The sequence below is a fragment of the Chlorocebus sabaeus genome, chromosome 18 (assembly GCF_047675955.1).
Source record: "Chlorocebus sabaeus isolate Y175 chromosome 18, mChlSab1.0.hap1, whole genome shotgun sequence".
NCBI lineage: Eukaryota > Metazoa > Chordata > Mammalia > Primates > Cercopithecidae > Chlorocebus > Chlorocebus sabaeus.
The window spans coordinates 3356263-3381419 of record NC_132921.1 but is presented as its reverse complement, the minus strand read 5'-3'; the positions used below and the strand labels follow the sequence as shown (position 1 = coordinate 3381419).

Genomic DNA, 25157 nt, shown 5'->3' with positions numbered 1-25157 from the left:
GGTGAAAATAACTCAAGTCCAGATCAGACTTCTGAATATACCTCGTTGGATTTGACTACACAAGCCTACTTACTTGCATTTGACTGGCCTCTCAGATGAATATAAAGAATATTTATATGGATCACTGAGGGTTGGTTAATTCTAGCCTTCAATGCAAAATTTATAGACTAGCAGGAAAAGAAAGACAAGAGGAACAAAACGACAACTGGATGTGTGGGAGCCCCCATCAGAGCCCTTAATGGAAATGGGCCCTGAGCACCGGTAGGTGAGATATGTCTCATGGCACTACGGTGGGAATGACAGAGCATCTGGCTGATAATCATGAGTGACTGGCAGTCTGCCTTATTAGCTTCTGACCCTGCCCCAGTCTGCCTTTTAGAGAAGAGCTCAAGAAGGATGAAGCTCTCACTATCACGGGGCTAAGAGCTCAGCCCGGCAGCTGGTTTCTGTAATGTGCTGAAAAGATCCATCTGCACACAAAAGCAGCTGCATGCTTGCAGGAGCTCTTTTTTATTTCATTTTTTGCAATTAATCAAATTGAGAGAGCCAGAGAAAAATTGGGTAAACATGTGAAAGGCTGCAAGGAAAGCCAGCTGACTCTGAAGCATCTCTGGGGTAATTAAAGAAGCCTTTGTAAACTAACAGAAAGGGAAAGAGAGAGAGTAAGAACTGAGTGAGAGAGCTGTGGGAGGGACAGACTTTCAGATTCCATCAGGACCGCTGAGACTTCTGGACTGGTATTCAGTTCTAGATCCGATTTCCAGCCACTGGGATTACTGGACATTTTGATAATGTCTGTGTGATTATCAACACTTAGTGTTCCCTTGAGGGTTAACATTGGGCATAGGCAAAGTTAGTCATCCAGATTTACTAGGAAGCAGTCCACAGTTGTTAACTGTTAGGCTCTCATTTTTAATAATGTACATCTAAAGCAGCTTAGGCTACATGTCACCTTGGTGGAGCCATAGGATAATTCAGCGTAGATAAAACTCATTAGCCTATCTGTGCAGGGAAATAGCTCCCAGCTGGGGAGCAAACCCCTTGTTCCTAGGTATTTTACTGATTTCATTCTCTAGGTAGTTCTGACTTTCTACAGTGAAAATCAGGCAGGTGAGACCAAGGTCTCAATCCAGGTTCCATCTGGGTGACCCTGAACAAGACTCCACTTTTCTGAGTCTAGGAGCAGGTGGGTGGCCACGAACCCTGACCCTGCAGGTCGAGAAACGCTTCCCAGGATAGTATGTGGTGGATCACGTCCACCTAAAAGGTATGTCCAAGTCGTGACTCTAGGACCTGTGAAGGTGGCCTGGTTTAGAAGGAAGGTTTTGCAGATGTCCTGAAGTTACGATGAGGTCATCCTGGATTACAGTGAGCTCTAAATGCAGTGACTGATGTTCTTACAAGAGAAAGGTGAGGGATCTTTTTTTTTTTTTTTTTGAGATGGAGTTTCGCTCTTGTTGCCCAGGCTGGAGTGCAATGGCACGACCTCGGCTCACTGCCACCTCCACCTCCACCTCCCGGGTTCAAGCAATTCTCTTGCCTCAGCCTCCAGAATAGCTGGGATTACAGGTGCCCACAACCACACCGGGCTAATTTTTTTTGTATTTTTAGCAGAGATGGGGTTTCACCACGTTGGCCAGGTCTCGAACTCCTGACCTCAGGTAATCCACCCACCTCAGCCTCCCAAAATGCTGCAATTAGAGGCATGAAGCACTGTGCCTGACCAAGGAGAGGGAATTTTGGACACAGATACACGGCATTTCACACAAGGGGAAACACCATGCAGAGATTTGGAATGACATGGCTACAAGGCCAGGGACACCAGGGATTGCCGCAGCCACCAGAAGCTGAAAGAGGTGAAGACAGAGCCTCCTGCGGAGCTCCCACTCTGCCAACGCCTTGACTTTGCACTTCTGGCCTCCAGGACGGTGGGGGGCTGCTTCTGCTGTTTCAGGATGCCTGCCTGTGGTGCCGCCTCGCAGCAGCCCTAGAGGGTAACATGCAGGGAAGTGGGAAGTAAGTGGAGACTTGCAGGATGCAGAAGGTGCAGGTGAAGGTGCTGAGGAGGGAAACAGTGTTCCGGGCAGCGGGCACAGCTGTGCAAAGGCCCTGTCGCCCAGATGCCGTGAGTGGAGTTTGCGTGTGGCATGAAGTGACCCAATAGAACAGAATCTGCCAATGCACAGGGTGCACTCATGGGGAGGTGGGGGACCGGGTTACACCACAGGACACAGACACTGCTCTTCGCCCATGTTGAACAGTGAGTCGATTCTGCCGATGAGCAAGTGTTCCAGAGGGTTGGGACCCTAGAGGAAGAACAACCCGCAAGCCTGGAATTCTCTGCAAAGGACACTGTCAAAACTCATCTGAGGCATCCATGTCTGTCCCAGAGCAAGCTTCCCTGAGACACTGGGGGGACCTAGGCTCCTGGCAGTTTTCAGGAGGCAGCCCTGGGCTAGGGGCTCCACAGGACTTGCAAGCAAAACAAATTCCAAAAACCCAATCTGCATTCCCCCATGTGAGAAGTGCCTGATAAGAAAGTAGCTTCTCTATTTCCTGGGATGGGGATTTTTGCTCTGGGGTATCCGATAATATTATTTGTAAACTAGTCATCACCATCCTTCGTTTTCTTCTGGCTTAGCAGATTCAAGGAGATTTATGGCACTGACTATCACTGCCTTAAAGTTATCAAAATTCATTTTAAAAGAAAACGATGGAATTACAGAAAAGTGGAGTTTATGGGAAATCTGATTGTGGTCCCTTGAAGTGACTGCTTACAGGATCAGCTGACTTTGGAGAGAAGAGAAAGCCATTATTAGAATCAAGCAGCAAATTACTGGCTCTGGAGTTCCCAGCTTGCTACCATATCACCTGTCTAAACCAAAGCAAAGCATTTTGTTCAAGGAGGGGCGGGAAGAAAAGGCAGATCAAAGAGTCGCTCATCCATTTGTCAGTTAGATGAGCATTTGAAATTTCCTGTGAATGCATCCACATGTTTATGACAGGCATGGTGTTCAGCTTTAGCAGCACTATGGAGAGTTACGAAATTCTCTGTGTAAAAATAGCGAGGTCATGAGGAAACCTCTCCTCCTGTGTAAGTCCTGACAAGCCACGCCAACACCGTCATGCTGGGACAGGCCTTTGGATGGCACGGGGAGGGCAGAGTCACGTAGGCACATGTGACACGCCCTTGCTCTATGGCCGGTGGGATCCCTGGTAGCTTCGCAGTCATGTGGGGCTTAGTCATAGGAACACAGGTCAGGTCCTGCTGAGCCCCCTTTCCCAGTGTGCGGTGCGCAAGCCGCCCAACCCAGGGGCCGGCAGCTGGGACGGGGCGAGCCGTGGGCCGCAGGGAGGAAGTGGGGAAGGCCTGGGGGCAGACGTGCCTGGGCCAGGGCCTTCCTATTCCTGCTCTCCCTGCCTGCTCTGAGGATGTGGGCCCTGTCCTCCTTATCTGTAAAGCCCTGATGGTGGATGTGGCTTCCTGGAGCTGCTGTGGAAACCACTGGTTAATATTTTACAGGTCGCTGGGTTACAAACTGTCAAGTCAGAGGAACACTACACGCCGGTACCAGCTGATCCTCCGTAGTCACCTGTATGTCCCTCCTGAGCCGTGGCAGGGAGCGACACCTTTGCCAATACCACCATCTGCAGGGTCAACATGACCCCGGGCCCTGGTCTTGGTAACTAGAGGAACCACACCGACTTCAGGTATTGCTCACAGCCAGAGCTGGTGTTAACAGAACGGGACAATGTTTGAATTCACCTGCAGAGGAACTCACACATTCCCTGCCACCAGGCACAATGGCTCTTCATAGTCTGTGTGTAGGGAACAAATGTGGTGGTCCCATGCTCAGGCCATACGTACACATAAGAGCTGTCGTTTGGGTCTTGGCTAAAATAAACCGAATCTTCCTGAAAACACAGATTCCCATCACGGAGTCCATGACAGGAAAGACGTTCAGCTCTGCTGCTATCATGGGGAAGTAGAGTGGTTGATCTGAAATCTCCAGATTCTAATCAAGGAGAAGAATGCTATGCTGTGGCCACAGACCCCACCACAGTCTCACAGAAAACCTGGCTCAGAGCCCATCTTCTGATCATGTGAAACCACTTTCACATGGTTGTGCAGCATTTTACTGGGTGACTGCCTTTCAGAACCTTCTGGAATTTTCCAGAGCCTCCAGATTCTAATAAAGAAAAAGAATGCAATGTGTGGTCGTTAATCTCACCATGGTCCTGCAGAAGAACTGGCTCTGAGCTGATCTCCTAAGGGGACCTACGTCTTCACATAGGTGTGCGGTTATTTTACTGGGCAACTGCCTTTCAGAACCTTCTGGAATTTTCCAGAGCCCTCTAGGTTCTAATCAAGGAAAAGAATGCAATATGTGGTCATTAACCTCACCATGGTCTCACAAAAGACCTGGCTGTGAGCTGATCTCCTAAGGGGCCCCATGTCTTCACATGGGCGTGCAGCATTTTACTGGGTGAGTCCTTAACTTTGCAAGACACATTAGAAAGACAAACGATGATAGCAAGTGACAATTATATTTAAAGAAAAGGAGGGCAGGAGACACAGCATGAGACAGAATGATACATTGAACAGAACTAGATTTGGGCTCAGGAAAGCTTGAGTAGCAGCCCAGCATCGATGGGGTGCTTACTATGGGCTAGGTTCTCATGGAACAGGTCAGAAGTACAGTTTCTTAGTCCTGTCTACTGTACAAGGAGGCAAGTGCTATTATTATGCTCCCCACTTTACGGATGTTGAAACTCAAGAGCTTTAGAAAGACTGAGTAATGCGTGATCAGCCTGGCCAACACGGCGAAACCCCGTCTCTACTAAAAATACAAAACTTATCCAGGTGCGGTGGTGCATGCCTGTAATCCCAGCTACTCAGGAGGCTGAGGCAGGAAAATCTCTTGAACATAGGAGGCAGAGGTTACAGTGAGTTGAGATCGTGCCACTGCACTCTAGCCTGGAAGACAGAGCGAGACTCTGTCTCAAAAAAAAAAAAAAAAAGAAAACCCAAGTAACACACAAGTCCACACAGCAGGGTCTGACACCAGCATCAACAGGTCGGAGCTGCGCTGTGCTCCTGGCTGCTACGTGGTTTAGGACTTCACCAACCTGACGACCTGGTCTTTAGTTTCTTGATGCTTGAAGTCCTGGATTTCTTATGAAAAAGACCTCCATCAATAGGCTAGAGGGCGCTTTCTCCTTCATGTCACATGTATACTCTGAAGACTCAAAATATATTAATAACTCCATAACTCATTTCCTTCTACATGAAAACTATCACAGAGCAACAATAAATTATGAAGCACTATAGGAATTTGTCATTAAGTGAAGTATCTTTTAAAACTCTGTTATTAAAAATGGCATTTAAATGAATGATTCAATAATAAACACCTAGCATGCACGGTGTATGTTACAAACATAAGACTGCCACTGAGCTTGCATTTTGAACTTGAACTTTTCGAGTGTTTTCTGCATGACATTAAATTTCTACATGATATTTTTGGGCCTAAAAAGACCAGTATCCTTTCAAAAGGTGATGATTTATTATTCCTAGGTAGAGGCCTTTTAATTTTATGCCTACATCAAAATCAAGATTATCCAGGAAGGCTTTTCACAAGGGGTAAAGAACAGGGTTTGAAAGATGCAAACACATTGGCAGAACATATTCACAGTTTCGTGGCTTGCCTGATAGATTGTGACGGTCCTGAAATTATAATTAAGTGTCTGAACTATTGATACTTCTCCAGAATTCCAGTATCTATGGATAGGTAATTTCCTAGTTGGCCCTGATCTCAGATTTTGAATGAGGTAGGTAACATCCTGAGACTGCACAGAACCTCTGAGCAGTGGGTTGGAGTGGGATGGGGGAGAGTGGGTTGGGGTGGGATGGGGGAGAGTGGGTTGGGGTAGGATGGGGGGGTGGGTTGGCGTGGGATGGGGGAGTGGGTTGGGGTGGGATGGGGGACAGTGGGTTGGGGTGGGATGGGGGGGTGGGTTGGGGTGGGATGAGGGAGAGTGGGTTGGGGTGGGATGGGGGAGAGTGGGTTGGGGTGGGATGGGGGAGAGGGTTGGGGTGGGATGGGGGAGAGTGGGTTGGGGTGGGATGGGGGAGAGTGGGTTGGGGTGGGATGGGGGAGAGGGTTGGGGTGGGATGGGGGAGAGTGGGTTGGGGTGGGATGGGGGAGAGTGGGTTGGGGTGGGATGGGGGACGGTGGGTTGGGGTGGGATGGGGAGGGTGGGTTGGGGTGGGATGGGGGAGGGTGGGTTGGGGTGGGATGGGGGAGTGGGTTGGGGTGGGATGGGGGAGGGTGGGTTGGGGTGGGATGGGGGAGGGTGGGTTGGGGTGGGATGGGGGAGAGGGTTGGGGTGGGATGGGGGAGAGTGGGTTGGGGTGGGATGGGGGAGAGTGGGTTGGGGTGGGATGGGGGAGAGTGGGTTGGGGTGGGATGGGGGGGTGGGTTGGGGTGGGATGGGGGAGAGGGTTGGGGTGGGATGGGGGAGAGTGGGTTGGGGTGGGATGGGGGAGGGTGGGTTGGGGTGGGATGGGGGAGGGTGGGTTGGGGTGGGATGGGGGGGAGTGGGTTGGGGTGGGATGGGGGGGAGTGGGTTGGGGTGGGATGGGGGACAGTGGGTTTAGGAGCTGGATGCCTGTGTCCCACCCTGTCCCTCCCTTAGGGTGGATTGGCCTCAGCCAGACTGCTTGGTCTCTCTGAGTTCCACCCACCACCCTCAAAACATGGGCTGGATTCTGGGGGCTTTGCACCTGGCGGTTGGCACAGGACAGGCCTGTTCAGGTTTTAGCACAGTCGGCCACGATCTGTGAGCTGCTGGCCTGGATTCTTCCCACTGGAGGGCCAAGTCCAAGACTAGATGCAGGAAATCTCCTGTGTGGGAGTCGGCCCTGTGCGCGGCAGCAGGGTTCATAGACAGAGACAGGGCGGAAAGCTGGATTCCAACACACAGGCCACCCCCCACACCCACACACACTCCACAGACACCACACACACACACCCCACACACACCACACACTCCACAGACATCACACACACACACACCACATACTCCACAGACATAACACACACACACCACACACACCACACACTCCACAGACATCACACACACACACCACACACACGCACATACTCCAGATGCCACACACACACTCCACACCCCCCCCACACTATATGCACACCACACACACACTCCAGACACCACACACACACCCCCCACACACACCACACACTCCACAGACATCACACACACACCACATACTCCACAGACATAACACACACACCACACACACGCACATACTCCAGATGCCACACACACACTCCACACCCCCCCACACTATATGCACACCACACACACACTCCACACACACCACACACACACTCCACACCCCCCCACACTATATGCACACCACACACACACTCCACAGACACCACACACACACTCCACAGACACCACAGACACTTCACACACACCACACACACACTCCACACACCCCCACACTATACACACACCACATACACCCACACACTCCAGATGCCACATACACACCACACACATTACACGCCTCCCCAACACACACTATATGCACACCACACACACCCTCCACAGACACCACACACACGCACACACTCGATGCCACACACACTCCACACACACATTCCACACACATTCTACATACTACATGCACACCACACACACACACCAGACACCACACACACACTCCACAGACACCACAGACACAGTCACACACGCCACACACCCATGTGCATACACGACCACACGTGGTGCTCCTTCCGGCTGTCCCGGGGTACTGGATGGACACACTCCCACCGCCCTTGGCTGTGGTAGCCGGACGCTGCCCGGCAGACACACTTTCCCTTGCACCTTCCGCGAGGGTGGCTGACGGGGGAAAGCGAAGGCCCACAGTTGGTCCCACGGGTCCCTGAGCTGGAGCTGGGGCAGCCATGGCTTGGAGCTGGGTGGTGGAGGTGTCACTTGCCCCAACCCAGAACAGGCAGGGGCTCGGGGACCTGGAAGCCTCAGGAGAGGGCCTGAGGTGTCCTGGAAGCCACCAAGACCCTGTGAGGTGCTGAGAAGAGCCACTGTGTCACTGCCTGGGCATTCTGCTTCCCCGTCCCCACGTGTACTGCGTCACCACCCTCGCCACAGGACAGCAAGCCCACCCGGGTCTCTGTCTTACCACCGTGGTGTCCCCAGGACCTGGCGCAGTCCACAGCACATGGCAGGCACATGGTACATGGCAGGTGCATGGCACACAGTAGGTACACAACACCCAGCAGGCACACAGCACACAGTAGGCACACGGCACACAGCAGGCACACGGCACACAGTAGGCACACGGCACACAGCAGGCACACGGCACACAGTAGGTACACAACACCCAGCAGGCACACGGCACACAGTAGGCACACGGCACACAGCAGGCACACGGCACACAGTAGGCACACGGCACACAGCAGGCACACGGCACACAGTAGGTACACAACACCCAGCAGGCACACGGCACACAGCAGGCACACGGCACACAGCAGGCACACGGCACACAGTAGGCACACGGCACACGGCACACAGTGGGCACACGGCACACAGCGGGCACACGGCACACAGTGGGCACACGGCACACAGTAGGCACACGGCACACAGTAGGCACACAACACCCAGCGGGCACACAGCACACAGTAGGTACACAGCAAGTGCTTGACAAATGCCTGTCAGGCGGATGAGAGAACAGCAAGGGAAGTGCTGGTTCTTCCCTCTTACCCCAAGCCGCACCCACACAGCTCAGCACCCTCCATGTGCATCTGGAGAAGAGACCACCTGGTGAGCCCCAGGGAGCTGAGCGTAGGAGCCAGGAAAGGCGGCTTCTCCCAGAAAACCGAAGCCTTGATTCTGGAGGAACAAGGGACACCCCAAGGGAAGTGTGGGTAAGCCACCAGAGGAAATGGGGCTTGGCACCAAAGTTGGGGTGCTGGGGACGAAGGGACGCAGAGAAAGTCACGGTGGTCATGGCTGTGGACCCAGCTGCCTTCCCTGAGCTCGAGGCTGAAGCTTCAGATGCGAAGCCCCCAGGAGACCGAGGGCCCTGGGGTGGGCACGGGAGAGGCCTGGGCGCACTGGGAGCAGCTGCAGTGGCCCAGGCCACCCCAGGTGACCCTCCTCCAGGGCAGACCCCCAGTGTCTCCAGAGACAGAGCAGGACCCGGGAAGAGCACAGGAAGTCTCCAGGAAGAGCACAGCCGTGCTCAGCCCACGAAGCACAAAGCCCGCCTTGTCTCGGGTGAGGTGTGCTAAAGGGTTCGCTCTCGCTTGCTGCCAGCATTCTCCTGTGAATCCATTGCGGGTCTCAAAGTCCTCATGCGGGGAACACACGCTCCTGTAGGCTTCCTCCCAACGCTGGTAAAATAGAAACCTCTCAACTCAGGTCAGCCCCCGCAGCATCAGGTGCAGCTGTGACCGTCACGGCCAGGTGACCTCAGACATGCGGCACACACCTGGGAGGCCGCAGGGGGCAGCTGTGAAGTGCGGCTGTGACGCCCAGAGGCACTCAGGTGTTCAGACCTGCACTGACCCAGGACAAGGACCTCAGCGTGGGGTGTTTTTCTTCCTTTCAGGAAGTCCCCCAGGCACTGATTTGGGCCTGAGCTAGGCCTGCTTGAAGGAATGAATGAATGATGAATGAATGAATGCCCTCTGCCTGGCTTTCTCTGGGCCTCCAGACTGTTTTACAAAATACATGGTTAGTCACAAGGTCTATCACACCAACAGCAGAAAATTCCAGAGAGAGTGGCGAGAAAAGTTCACCCAAGAAAAGGATGGGGAAATATTGGGATTTGGAAAACCACGTTACTGACCTTCAGAGCTGTCCTCTGAGCACAGGTGTCATAGTAATTAAGTGTCACTCCATCGAAAGAGGTCAGGAATAAACCTCTGTGGGTGGAATCAGGGTAAATTTTTCAAATTCCTCTTCTACACATGTTGTAAAAACAAACGAAGTTGAATCTACAAGATTTAGGACTCCGTGAGGATCAAGTCATACAAAAACACCACTGGGACGTTTTCTATCTTCTTGAGCAAATCTAGTTGTTTTGTTTATTTTTGAAATCGTGTGAAACGTAATCCATGTTTTAATGTACCTCCCATTAAAATTGAAGGTTGGGCACAGTGGCTCACACCTGTCATCGTAGCACTTTGGGAGACCAAGTGGGAGTAACCCAGGTGTTCGAGACAAGCTGGGGCAACATGGAGAGACTTTGTCTCCACAAAAAATAAAAATAAAAAAATTAGCCTGGTGTGGCAGTGTGTGCCTGTCTGTGGTCCCAGCTACTTGGGGAGATTGAGGGGTCAGTGAGCCATGATCACACCACTGCACTCCAGACTGGGTAACAGAGGGAGACTCTGTCTCCAAAAAAAAAAAAAAAAAAAAAAGACTTTTACTTTAAGTTCCTATAGTACGGTTTATTTTGGTGTTGCTTATCTAGCTGTCTTAGTATTAGGACTCTTTGCTATGAGGCTGTAACCCTGACATTTCACATACATTTAAACATGCATGTTTAGGAAGGCTGTTGCCAGGCCTCAGCTCTTCTGAGTTCTCCCACCCTGCATACACCAATTTTCAATCACTAGTCTGAAAGGAATAAGGCGAGCTTTTAATATCTTGCTTAAATCCTCCTCTCTTCAAATATGTCTTGACATATGAAAATAATGACAGAATAAAAGAATCATCATCTCCCTTGTAAAATCACAACACCTTTCATACAGCAATCTAAAATGATATATTGAGGCTGTCCACAGACGCGCTATGCCTGTTTCTGAAATACAACTGATCCTCTTTGTGTTTCTAGAAAGACAACTGTAGCTGGTGTTCGCACTTCATCAATCTCGCTCTCAAGTTATCCCAAGGTTGTTACATTTTCAGATAGTCGAAAGAACCAGAACAAAAGCAACCAGACCACACTGCCTGCCACAAACCCACGTAAGTAAGAGAAACCTAGCTCCTAAAATATGTGAGAGTCCTTTTTTTTCTTTTTTCTTTTGTCAAATTACTGAGTTAATTTATCTGGTAATTTCAGGCAACAATTTAAGCTGAATAAATCATGCCAGGTCTCTAGCTTCTGATTGGTGGAGAACAGATTTAGACACATGACTTCTGGAAAATAATAGGCTTTTGCTGTGGATCAGTTGGATGACGATTAGTGGAACTGGCAGAATCCGCCTCTCAGTTTATGCAACAAGTATCAGGGACTGTGCATTATGGTAGACATCAGTGGGGGCTAACACATATTTTAACAGTTTTCCAGAACAGAAGTTTGCAATATAGCATTTAAGACTCTTATAAACAAAACACTACCAAAACTGGAGAAGACACAGCTACGTTTTTGGAAGCTGTGCAAGGAAGGAGATAGCTGAGAAACAAGGGCAAGGAGGCGACTCCAGAAAGGAGCGGCCTATGCCAATGATGAGCTGGGAATCCCAGCTCGAGTCTCAGCTAGAGTCCCGAGAAGTCTCCCAGACGGGCAAGCTGGGAGAAGCTCAGGCAGCTCCCGGGACAGTGGAGGCCAAGTGGGAAGTGAACTGCGGCATAGAAGACACCAAAATGTTACAGTATATTTTCTTTCTTTTGTTGTTGTTTTTTTAAATGAGATGGAATCTTGCTCTGTCACCCAGGCTGGAGTGCAGTAGCGCAATCTAGGCTCACTGCAACCTCCACCTCCCAGGTTCAAGCAGTTTTCCTGCCTCAGCCTCTCAAGTAGCTGGGATTATAGCTGCCCACCACCACGCCTGGCTAATTTTTGTATTTTTAGTAGAGATGGGGTTTCACCATGTTGGTCAGGCTGGTGTCAAACTCCTGACCTCAGGCGATCCACCCGCCTTGGCCTCCCAAAATGCTGGGATTACAGGCGTGAGCCACCACGCCCGGCTAGTATATTTTCCATTCAGCATAATTCTGCCAGTTCTAGTCATCATCATCCAATCTACTCTCCTCCTCTACTGGGTGCAACCCCCTTCTTTAGAAACTCCGCGGCATTTTGTATACATGGCAGGGTATTGGGCAATTATTTTGCCTTGGGAAATTACTTGGGAACTTCTAAGTTTCCTAACAAAACTATAAGCACTTGGAGGGCGAGAACGACATCTGCTTTCTCTTAATGTACCTGAAATGGACAGCATGGTATTTTTGTACAGAGTAGACACCAAGGAATTTTTAAAAAGTCATGGTACATTTCCTGTATGTGAGGAGCCTGCAACATAGTTCTATAATTTTTTGCTTTGACAGCAAGTTTAGCAAACATGTTAGCTTTCAACTATTCAAGAAAGATGAAGAAAATGAGTATCCACAAACATTCCACATCAGATGAAGACTCATGCAGGATATAAAATGTTACTCTCTATATATGGAGAATGCATCAAAAATACATGATGCAAATAAACTGTCAACAAAAAGCTTTAGTATCAATTAGTTATTCTTTCTAATGCAAATTCAATGTATCAGTGAAACATGAAGGACTTCCTGATCACATGAAAGTACGCATTTGAGAGCTTGTGTGTGTCTATTCAGATGAGCCGTGTCGACCTGGAAACACCGAGGCACTGTCTGTTTCCTTCCTTCACTTACAGCAGTGATCCTGAGTTGACGGGCAGCTCATTAAAATAAGTATTCCTGGGCCCGTCCCCAAGACGGTGGGGTGGGATGCCAGGGCGGGCCTAGGACTCTGCATTTAATTTGAATTCTCAGTGTAACGTGTGCAGGTGGGTGAAGACCACATGAGCCAGCTTGTCCCCTCCCCTGGTGAGCAGGTCAGGGGGCCACGGCAGATGCTTGGCTTGGGAGTTGGGCATCCAGCCGCCACGCCAATTCCGTCCCTGCTAGAACTCTAAACTGATCCAGGTAGCTTCGTCTTGTTTTCAGCATGTGTTGACCTCTGGAGCTTTAGGTTTCTTAATCAGGCTCCAGGTGAAAAGCAGATCTGAGTGGAGCCTTTCTCTGTCTCTCCAGGTTGGTGGTCAGCCAGGAAGCAGCCTCGGGCACCTGCACGGAGTCTGCGGGTAGAGCTGCCCTGAGCTCCATCCCTTCCCAGCACGGGGCATTGTGCTCTTGCCTGCAGGGCTGCACAGCATACCTTCCTACCTGGAAGGAGCAGGGCTCTCTGGGAACATCCCATGTCACCAGATGCCCCCAAAGGCGGGGCCGCAACACCAGCAGTTCCCTGAGCCCCTGAGAAACCTCCCTTTCTCCAGCCTCCTGCCTCCCCCTCATCTCTGCCTCTGGGTCCTTTCTTTCCATGTTCTATCTCTTCTTTATTAATTGCCTTTTTATATATTTTATATGTGGTCACTAATGTAAAATTAAACAGGTAACTTGGCTAATCACTTACTATGAATAAAACTTCATTTTCTTTCTTGACCTTTGGAAAATTGGTAAGCTGAATGTTAATCCCTTGACTCTTAAAGAAAGTGAATTGATGTAAACATAAATCGCTAGAATAACTCTTCTGGCCACCATGCCTCCCCCACCCCCGCCCCTGTGCTGGACTCCTTTCTTGGGGCTCAGTAGCTGCTGTGGTCACTGCCTGCACCACCTTCCCCAGCTGTACCCCTGGAAACGGGGGTTGGACACCGGGCAGCTGGGGCCACACTGGCCTGGGTGCCTTCTCAGATGAATTTGGAGGGGACAGGAGAGGAATGGAGCAGAGGCTCCCTCGGGGCCAATGGGGGAGAACCCACCCACCGGAGAGAGGAGATAGGACTTTGGGGACTTCCTGAGGCTGTTGAGTGGGCAGCCACGCTGCACCTGCAGAGTTTCTAAGCCAGGTCGCCTGCAGAGTGACAGGAAGTGGGGCCCCGGCGTGCTGGCCTCTGTCTGAATCATACTAGACTTCTCTTAGAGGCCCCGCTCATTATAAATCCTGACAGACAAGAAGGAAAAAGGGCTGGATGCCCATAAAAATTTTGTTCCTTAAATCTTTTCAGATTTAGCTAGATTCTCATGGTTCTTCTTCAAGTCATTGGCTCAAGAGTGAGGTTGCAAACACCCAGTTAATCCCCAGGCTTGTGCTAAATCCAGCCGACTCCTCTGAGGTCCTGGCTCCTGCCCATTTCTGCAAGCTTCTCTTTTCAGATCAATCTCTTTATCCTCCCTTTCTGCACATATACTGCTTGAACAAATGACGAGGAGGAGGGAGAGACCGTCTCACCTGCCCTTTCTTCTTCCTCTCCTTCGCCTTCCTTGTCACTGTCATGCTCTTACCAAATTTCAGTAATTTCACCTCCACACCTACTTTCAGATTCCTTTGTGAGGCCTTCTAATCTTCTTCTCTAACGCTTCATTATCACTGGTGTCATCTCCCTCCAAACTTTACATCAGTTTATTTATTGCTAATATAAATTACTAATTAGTTCAAACATGTTAAAAAGCACAGATAATAATCTACAAGACAACTGGTTTATCCTTTTCATCAAAAAACGTAACACATTCTGTTATTTGTATAAAACCTCAAAATATTTTTAAGAAATAAAACCATACAGAGACAGCCAGTCCTCTCCCTTCCCCGAGGTTAGAAGATAACATTACTTGGCATGGCTCCTATATATCATATAATCCCATGTAATCACGACCACATGTAGTGTTCTTTTGCATATCTGAAAATTTTAAATAAATAGAATAATACTATATGTATTCACTTGCAGTTTGTTGGTTTCCATTCAACACTGTTATTTAGAATTTTGTCCATGTTGATACACAAAGTCTGGGTAGTTTATTTTAACTGTCATAAGTAGATCATAGTATAAATCTGTAGCCTTACTCATGGGGAATTAATGTGTTTCCCTCCTTTTCTTTGTATCAAAACCTTTACTCGACAAAATATGTACACCTAGTTCAGAAGTGCTGAGAGGGAATTCATAGCCTGAAATACTTATATTAGAAAACAGGAAAAGTCTCAAATCGATAATCTTAAGATCTAATTCAAGAAACTAAAAAGAGCTAAATATACACAAAGAAATACATACAAAGAAAGTAGAAGGAAGGAAATACCCAAGAAAGAAATCCCCAGGCCCACATGGTTTCACTGGAAATTTCTACTAAAACAGTTAAGGAGAAATGTATGGCAATTTTATATAACCTCTTCCAAAAGTTAGAACAAGTGGAAACACTTTCTAACTCATTTGATGAGGCCACTTATCCTGATACTGAAACTAGCAAAGACTATACGAAAAATGAGAACTACATTTTTCTCACAAACACTTATAGGTAAAAGTCATCAACAAAATATTAGTAAAGTGAATCTAGCAACATATAAAAAATTATATACATGGCCACGTGGAATATATACCAAACACTCAAGGGTGGGTCAGCATTAGAGAGTCAGCCAATCAATACTATCCATCATACCATGAAGTCAAAGAAGAAAAATCTCATGAACATATAAATTGTCCCAGAAAAGACATTTGACAAAATACAACACACACTCATGAAGGGACATGGACTATTGACTTGATAAAGAACATCCATAAAAATCCCATAGCTACATCATAACTAGTGGTAAAAACTCAGTGCTTTACCCTTTAGATCAGAATAAGGCAAGTTCTTGCAACTCTTATTGAATATAGCACTGGACATTCTAACCAGTACAATAAGAAAAAGAAATAAAAAGGCTATAAATTGGAAAGAAGAAATAAAACTATCCGATTTGCAGATAACATGATGGTCTACATAGACAATCCCAAGAAATCTACCAAAAAAGTCCTCCTAGATCTAATAAGGCAGCTCAGTAGGTGGCAGAATACAGACTGACACATAAAAATTACTCACAGTTCTACATACTCCACAATACACGTGGAAACTGAAGTTAAAACACAATGTCATTTAGAAATGCCCCAAAGAAAATAAAACACTTATGTACACTGTAAAAAAACTTCAGATTCAGAATGTGTGCACTGAAAATTATAAAACATTTGATGAAAGAAGAAGACCTAATTACCCATAGAGAGAAAACCTGTGATCATGGATTAGAAAACTCAACACAGTAAAACTGTTCATTCTCCCTAAACTCATCTATACGTTTGGAGAAACTCCTATCAAAATTCCAGCAAGGTTTTTGTATCCATAAACGAGCTATTCTAAAATTCATATGGAAAGGCCCAGAACCTACAATAGCTAACGTAATTTTTATAAAGAAGGATAAAGTGGGAGGAAGTCCCTCCACCTGATTAAAGTTGACTATGCAACGACAATAATCGAGAGAGTGCTGTTGGCAGAGAGACAGACATAGAGACTAATGGAACAGAGTAGAGAACCCAGAAATAGACCCACAGCAATAAGTGGAAATGATTTTTACCAAAGGTACAAAAGCAATTGAATGGAACAAGGATCATCTTTTCAAGAAACAGTCCCGGAGCCACTGAACATTCATTGGCAAAACCCAAACCAAACCAAAACAAATAAGCCTCAACCTAAAGCTCACACGTCATGTAAAAATTAACTCAAAATGGAAAAGAGACTTAAGTGTTAAGATGTGAAACTATAAAATTTGTAGGGAATCTCAGGCTAGGTGAAGACTTAGACTTCACACCAAAAATCAAAATCCAAAAAAGGTAAAATGAATAAACTTGAATGCAGCAAACTGTAAAACTCTCTGCAAAAGACTCTGTGAAGAGGGTGAAAAAACAAGATAAACTGGTAGAAAATAATCACAGAGTGGTAAGGCCAGTATCTAGAAAATATAAAGAATTATGAAAACTCAGTTGTTAAAACCAAACAATCCAATTAAAAAGTGGGCAAAAGACATGAACAGACTTTTCACTAAGGAGGATACACAGATGGCCATAAGTACATAAAAAGGTCTTGATGTCATTAGCCATCAGGGCAATGCAAATTAAACCATCAGAAGATACCACTACACACTTATTAGAACAGCTAAAATTAAAAAGAAAAAAATAGTGGCAATACCAAATGCCGCCCAGGCTGGGAAGGTCCTGAGTCACTCACACACCGTCGGTGGGAATGCAAAATGGTGTAGCCATTCTGGCGAAGAGTTAGCAGTTTCTTACAAAATTAGACATGTGCTAACCATATGACTCAGCAATTGCACTCCTGGGCATTTATCCCAGAGAAATGAAAACTATGCTCACACAAAAACCTGTACATGAATGTCCACAGCAGCTCTGTTTGCAATAATCAAAACCTGGAAAGAATCCAAGTGCCCCTCCCGGGTGAACGGTTGAACACACCATGGTTCATCCAGATAGGGGAACACCACTAAGTAATTAAAAAGAAACACCTATGGACATGCTTGCCAACCTGGATGGGTCTCAAGGAAATTGTGTTTAGCGGAAAAATTCCGTCTCGAAAGGTTGCATAGTGTATGATTCCATTTATAGAGCATTCTTTATAGAAAATGGGAACCATACTGTGGTTGCCAGCCTTAGGGAGGGGGAAGGAGGAAGTCAGCTTGGCTATAAAGGGTAGCATTAAGGATCTTGTGATGAAACTGTCCTGTCCTCTGATGTGTTGGTGGTCACATGGTTCTACAAGGGTGATAAAATTACACAGAACTAAGCACGTGTGCACAACACGCACGCACACACACACACAGAGCAGTCTATAAAGCGAGTACATGTAAACTGGTGGAATCTGAAATCTGAACAAAGTTAATGGGTTGTATCAATGTTCAATTTCTAGTTGTGGCATTGTACTATGGTTTTTAAGATATTATTGTTGGGGGAAACTGGTGAAGGGAATTGCATGTGAATCTACAATGATCTCAAAACAGGGTTTTACTATATTGCTTCAGTGAATATCCACTGTGTGTGTCTTATGCACACAGACCAGGTTTTCCCTAGAGGAGATACTTAGAAGTGGAATTGTTAGATCTTAGGATACACCCATCTTCAGTTTTTCTAGGTCATTCTCTAACATCTTTGTTCCTAATTACATTCTACTCGAACTCATGTGAGGTCTAATTTTTCTGCACTTTCTCTAATATTTGGTATAGTCACAATTTAAATTTTTCCAGTACAGTAAAGGTAAAAAAAACTTTTTGACATCTTAGTTTTGAATTCCCTGATTTCCAGAGGGTTAAAGTCCTTTTCGTATTTTATCAGTGCATCTGGGTTTTCTCTTCAGTCTCATATTTTACTCTTGAGTGACTTGTTTCAAATTACCACATTTTAGAACTGTTTCTGTAGTCTAGATCCTGGCCTCACATAGGTCTGTGTCTCCTCATCTTTTAGACATCCACCTATTTTTCACAATGGTGACTCCGACCAATGCAGTGCTGTTCACAGAGTCCAGAACAAAAGAACATTCAGAATGACATTTTTGCGCTTTAATGGCTATTGAGTCTGAGACATTGCTAATAGCTTGGGAACATGCTTTCATGCTTGTCACTGGCACTGCGGGAGATGTTGCTGTGGAAGGCAGCTTCAGCCGGCCGGAGAGATCAGCTGCCCTTCTGGCTGGCCTGTCCCACAGATGTCCCACAAACCTGGCCAGCCCACCTCTGCATAAGCAATTCCTTGCCACAAGTCTCTAATATGTATCTCCACCTGCTTCTGTTTCTCTGGATGAAGCCTGTCCACCACAGGTTTTGACAGAGATTTAAAATCTCCTCTGGAGACTATTCCAGCGGCTCGCCTGGCATTTCTGCTCAGCTGGCATCAGGGCCTGTGGGGTGAGCACTCTTCCCTTACACAGCTCCAGCGCTTCCTTTGGGGGTTCCAATGGGCCAACAGAAGTGTCTTACTACTTAATGGCCACTTATTTAAAATTATCCCAAGAGTAATTAGAGGCCAGGCACGGTGGCTCATGCCTGTAATCCTAGCACTTTGGGAGGCCGAGGTGGGCGAATCACTTGAGATCAGGAGTTTGAGACCAGCCTGGCAAACATGGTGAGGCCCCATCTCTACTAAAACAAAAACAAAAACAAACAAACAAACAAAAAACAAAAATGAGCCAGGCATGGTGGTGTGCCTCTGTAGTCCCAGGTACTGGGGAGGCTGAGGCAGGAGAATCTCTTGGACCCAGGAGGTGGAGGTTGCAGTGAGCCGAGATTGCACCACTGCACTCCAGCCTGGGCAACAGAGCAAGACTTTATCAAAAAAAAAAAAAAAGAAAAGGAGTAATTAGAATATTTTTTCTTCTTTATTGACAACTAAGAAAGCTAAGGAGAGGATGATGAACAAAGACAGATGACAGTGGCCTTATGGTCAAATCAATTCTTTTTTTTTTTTTTTTGAGACGGAGTCTCGCTCTGAGGCCCAGGCTGGAGTGCAGTGGCCAGATCTCAGCTCACTGCAAGCTCCGCCAACCGGGTTCACGCCATTCTCCTGCCTCAGCCTCCCGAGTAGCTGGGACTACAGGCGCCCGCCACCTCGCCCGGCTAGTTTTTTGTATTTTTTAGTAGAGACGGGGTTTCACCGTGTCAGCCAGGATGGTCTCGATCTCCTGACCTCGTGATCCACCGGTCTCGGCCTCCCAAAGCCAAAGTGCTGGGATTCCAGGCTTGAGCCACCGCGCCCGGCCTCAAATAAATTCTTGAAGGGAAACGTGTGTGGGACATCTCTGGGTATACTCACTCATTATTAGGGGTGGAATTTTAAAAGGAGGACCCAGGAACACCTTTGCAAGCCATCCTTTTCACCGCGGCGGTGCAGAGCAGCAGTTAGGCGCTGGTGCAGACTCCCTGGACTGAATCCTGCCCTCTTCTCATGTGCCCTTAGAATAACTTAACCTCTCTGAGCCTTGTTTCCTCATCAGTAAAAAATGAAGATATGAATAGGATGGCGACATCCAATGAGAGCATCCTAGGGCCGTCCCAACTGTTATCCGAGGTGACAAACCGCTCTCAAAAGAGAGTCTGGCAATGTGCAAGTGGTGGATAAACACTTCCTGGGGACAGAAAAGGCACAGAGGAAGCTGCTAATCTTAAGCATGTCATATTTTTAAAGAACTTGGAGGAGGATTAAAAGTCAAACAAAATAACTTACAATTAACATTGACAAATTCAGGCAGAAATAGAAACACCACACGAAAGTGTGGTCTTTTTTTTTTTTTTTTTTTCCAGCGTTTGGGGGCTAACTTTAATCAGTGCACACAGCTAGGACCGCCACTGACCAAACTCAAACCCCATGTCTCAAATCATGGAGGAACCGTGAGCTACCAGGTGTAAAACAAGCGACGCATCTTAGGCTTTCTTATCTCTGGGCAGAATTGTGATACTTTTGGAGGATTTTCAAAGACGATTGAACAAAATAGCTTTGTTTAACCCGGAGTTAGCAGAAGTGGTTGTTTCAGAACAGTTAACTCCCTGGGAGTTACTCCAACATTTACAACAATTTTTAACTGGGTTCTTTCCCCTCAAATTTCACAAAAAACAAAACAAAGCCCTGAAAAACAAAAGACACACACACACACACACACACACACACACCTCTGCTGCGGTGCCCTTTCCCCTACAAAACCCTAAAAAACAAGACACACACACACACACACACCCTCTGCCACGGTGCCCTTTCCCCTGGCCTTCTCTACTGAAAGGCAGCTGGGTTCCTGCCTCTCGGCCGTATCCACAGCCCCAGCCCCAAACGCTAAGGAGGTGCCCATCACTGGAGGTGGCGGCCAGGGAGCTCCGGGCAGGACCCTGCTCAATCCATACGGTTCCCTGACTTGAGGGTGACCGTCCTTAACCCGTCCCCCGGAGCTTCGCCAGATAAAATGTCCAAAACACACATTGGATGTTTCCTGACGTTTCCTTCCTCTGAAAAACTCTTTCCAGGCGGGACGTTCTGTGGTCAGACCAGGCAGAGGCCTCGCCGGAACGGAGTCCACGCCCCTCCCAACCCAGCACCCAGCGAGCCTACGCGCCCCTCACCCAGGCGCAGAGAAACCGAGCACTTGTTGATTCTCATGTTGTTGCAATTGGAAAACGGAACAAGGAACCAGAACGCGCCTGTTTCCAGCCAGAGTAGCACTGGGGTCCCCAAAGACGCTTGAACCTTTTCCCAAGCCCCACTCCACCTCCCAAAACGGGGGGCTCGGGTGGACGCGAAAGGACACAAGGCGCTGCCCCCGGCACCCTGGAAAATACAGTGTGGCGGCAAATGACCGCAGGTCACACACGCTGGCCTCGGGGGCCACCGAAACCGGACGCACCCGGCCTGGGACAGGCAGTGGGGCCCGGGAGGGGGCTGCAGGGAAGACCCGGGCGGGCCGGCGGGCGGCTGCAGGCGGCGCACGTGGGCTCAGGTGGGCGCAGCGACCGGCCCGGCGGAGGAGCCCGAGACAGGCCCTGCGAAGGCGGAAGCCCGGACCCGGGCTCTCGTGGCCGCCCTTGGAGCTCAGAGGGAGACTGCGCTTCGCCCCGGGGGCAGGGTCGGGAGCGCGATCGCGCGCGGGGCCCCCGGGGTGTGATTAGCGGCGCCGCGAGTCGGGAGGACCCTCCAGCCCGCCCTGGCCGCCAGCGCCCTCTCCGCACCCGCCCAGAGTGACCGCTTTTGACCGCCGTCCCCTCCCACCCTAGACTCCTCCCCTCAACCCCACGGCCCGAGGCCGAGCGGTTGCAGCGACCCTGGGACCGCCGGGCCTGGCTGGAGACCACCCCTGGACAACTGTCAGGGTCCGGCCGCGGCGCTGTAAACCCGCGTCTACACCCGCGCCCACCCCCTCGCAGTGGGGATCGGGGAGGGCGACGTGGGTTCGGGTCAGGGAGGACGCCGGCTGCCACCTGCCCGGCCACCTGCGCCGCTGCCCAGGTTCCCCCTGCGCGTCCCCAGCCAAGAGAGGGACCCTGAGTCCAGGCGTCGGGACAGCTCCTGTCCCAGATCTTGCGTCCCAGGCTCCCGCGGGGCTTGGGTCCGGGGTCCCGCCCAGGTCTCCGCGGTCCCCACTCAGAGGGTCACAGAGACAAAGGCGGCAGAGCCGCCCGCCCGTCCCTGAGGGTCACCCACCGGCGCTGCGCTCGCTGCTCCGAGGCCGAGGGGCGCCGCGGGGTCCAAGGCCCTGCTCCCCCTGCTCGGCCCGGGCGTGCTCGTCTCGGCTTCAAGCGCCGACGCGCGGGGTCCCCGGGCAGCCTGCGCCGCTTTCCGGGGTCGGGAGACCGGGGCCGCCGGGGCTGGAGGCTGCTTCTCTCTGGCGCGCGGCGGCGGTGACTGACGGCGGCGGCTCGGAGGGACGGGCGCGCACCCTGCTCCCCGGCCCCGCCTCCCCGGGCTTCCTGCGAGCCAGGTAAACACAGGCCGATCCCGCCCGGCCCGCCCCACCTGGACGCGGCCGCCGGAGCCGCCCCGGGAGCTCGGAGGACCCGGGGCCCGCTCTGCCCAAGCGGAACTCGGGGGGCGCACGGGGCCCACGCGCAGGGTCAGACCTCAGAGGGGCGGCCTGGAGCCTCGCCTGCTGCCGAACTGGGCTCCCAACTGCGGCCCGTCGACCCTTCCCGCGTGGCTTGGCCTGCGAACCCACCCGGACCCCGACCTCGACCTCGCGGGAGGAGTGCCAGGCCGCATCTCCCCGCGTCCTCAGGGGCTGGAAAACCCAGAAACTGCCGACGCACTTGGCGCGGCCCTGGCTCTGCAGGAGGAGTCAGCCCGGCCTGGAGGGGAAAGGAGCCGGCAGGTCCTCCCGAGGCGCGCCCTCCCTCCCCTGGAGCCCAGGCCAGGCCCATGTCCGGCCGGCAGGTGCCCCGCTGGGAGCTGGGAGCTGGGGGCGCACCTTCTCCTGCAGGACGGGCGCTGGAAGCGCGCGCGGAAAAGACAGGAAAACACGCGCAGGTGCGAGGAAGCAGCCTGGTCCCGCAGCCCGGAGACATCGTAGTCTTCGTCGCTCTCTTGTTAAAAGGAAAAAGCCTGCTGTTTAGCCGTGACTCACCTGCACACAGATGTAGTGGTCAGAGATCTTCCCCTGGATTCTCGGCCTCCTAATGGTGATAGAGGAGGAGGCTGGGGGAGTCTCTGAATGAGGCCCCGCGTTCCTCCTGACCTACACCCCCAGTCAGGGATCTGGATCTGGAGCTTCCGGAGGCAGCCTGGGACCCACACAGTTTGTTAGGAAGTGAGGGAGAGGGGCGAGCCCTATCCTGGTCCTCGCTGGGAGGCGGGACACCGACTTCAGCGTGGGGTCGGGGTTGCGGCCTCAAACCAGCCTCTCCCAAAGGCCGGGTGGATTTAGCGACTGTGTTCAAATGCTGGCAACTGGAAGAGAAATACTTCCACAACGACACGAAAGCATTAGTCTGGTGGTTTCCTCAGGAGAGATTTTCAAGTGGAGAGGGTAGGAGGGTTCTGGGACTTTCAGGCTGAAGGTGAGGAGGGAAAAGGGTGCCAAAGATAGTGTGTTTCTCCAATTTTTCTGCCCCCCAACCTCACTTTAAGTCAAGGATGAGCGGAGTGGGTGTGGGAGGTTGGACAGCTGCCCTAGGAGCACGGGTGGTGACAACGAGCACGGGTGCACCCAGGTCCCAGCTGAAGTCACTCAAAGCTCAGGCTGGGGAAGCTGGAACACTGGGTCCCGTTTTAGATACCTGTTTTAGCATCAGAAACAGCTTTTCCTCCCCAAAACATCTCTTGGCTTTATCTCAGTGACTCCACAGGGCGGGGCCACCTTCCTGCCTGCAGATGTCCCTGTATGCTGGGCTCCAGAGCGTCCCTCAGGCCACAGTGACAGCAGCAGCACGTGGCCTTCTGTTTGGTGCTCCTGCTGCTGGTGTTTCAGTGGTTTCCTGAAACACTGCATATGCCAACAGTCAGCCCTGCAAATGTCAGGCTCCACAAGTTCCAGTTAAATGTCTTTTTAAAGTATTTATAAAATTGCACTGTGTATATTTTGTTGGGATAGAGTGTCCATGCAGATGGGCAGCCTGGCAGTTTTAAACATTCATGGATTCTTCAAAGAAAACATGTAGATAATACTATTTAACGAAACAGTGGATTCACATTGGGATCAATTGGTCCTGTCTTGGGGGTTTTCATGCCCTCCTGGTTAGAAAAAGGACCCCAGGTTGAGGACAGTGGATGGAAGAAACAGGCTGGCATTTCACTGTCGAGAGACAAACTTTCACATGAAGATGTCCATGTAGCCCTCAGCAAAGTGACAGAGATTCACTGTGCTGAATAAAATTGAAAGGCATCTTTTGACAAGTAACCCATCAAAGCCTCATTGTGTCTTTGACATTTCTAAGAAAATGACATTGCAGTTACCCCCATCTTTCACAAGGTACCAGAAAGTTAGATCTATCCGGTATCTCATATGGCCGCAAATAGCAAAATGTTTTGTGCATGAAATAAACTCAATAAATTTTTTGTTAAGTTGAATTAAACTCCAAATTACCCAAGCTAAAGGAAGTAAATGAATCTAAATAGTTTCCGACAGAACTCAGGCTGCACGAACTTTGAGTTTTCTTTAGTTTCCTCATCAACAGATTTGTCTTTGTTATGATGTTTTGCTTAGGAAAGGACTGAACCTTTTTTTTTTTTTCCAGTTGGAGTCTCATTCTGTGGCCCAGGCTGGAGTGCAATGGCGCAATGTCAGCTTGCTGCAACCTCCGCCTCCCAGGTTCAAGGGATTCTCATGCCTCAGCCTCCCGAGTAGCTGGGATTACAGGCAACTGCTACCACGCCCAGCTAATTTTTGTATTTTTAATAGAGATGGGGTTTCACCATGTTGGCCAGGCTGTTTTGGAACTGCTGACCTCAGATGGTCCACCTGCCTCGGCCTCCCAAAGTGCTGGGATTACAGGCCTGAACCACCACACCCAGCCAGGACTGAACATGATTTTCAGACCTGGTCTACACCTCTCTGAGCCTCATTCCCTTCATCAGTCGTGTGGAGGTAATAGTCATCCTCACATCAGGGCTGAACGCTCTCTTTCTGCAGCTCAGGCATCGGTGGATACCCAGGTATTGAGGTCTCCCTCATTCACCCAGGGGTGGATCACAGTTGTTTCCAAACAAGTTGTACTTCAGAGGAATTCTGCGCTGGCTGTTGAGACGTTACTTCCGTTCACTCTGTTGCAATATATGTTCACAACCTAGCCAGTGGGGCTTTCTTCCCACTTGATGGTGTATTAGCTCAGCTGCCATAACAAAATACCACAGACTGGGTGGCTTAAAAGAGAC

The 25157-nt window shown here is 49.8% G+C and overlaps 1 protein-coding gene across 4 annotated transcripts in view; it reads right to left on the bottom strand.

The window, feature by feature from the left end:
* The window catches only part of MBP (myelin basic protein), a 154522-nt gene extending 132305 nt beyond the window's left edge, over positions 1-22217 (bottom strand). For 2 of the 4 annotated variants that reach the window (XM_008013745.3, XM_008013746.3), the window contains exon 1: positions 21996-22211. The gene's annotated coding sequence lies outside the window, so the exon portion shown is untranslated. Of the gene's footprint in view, positions 1-21995 lie in introns of all 4 variants that reach the window. The other 2 variants (XM_008013744.3, XM_008013743.3) reach the window with 2 other exon arrangements.
* Positions 22218-25157: the final 2940 nt, after the last annotated feature.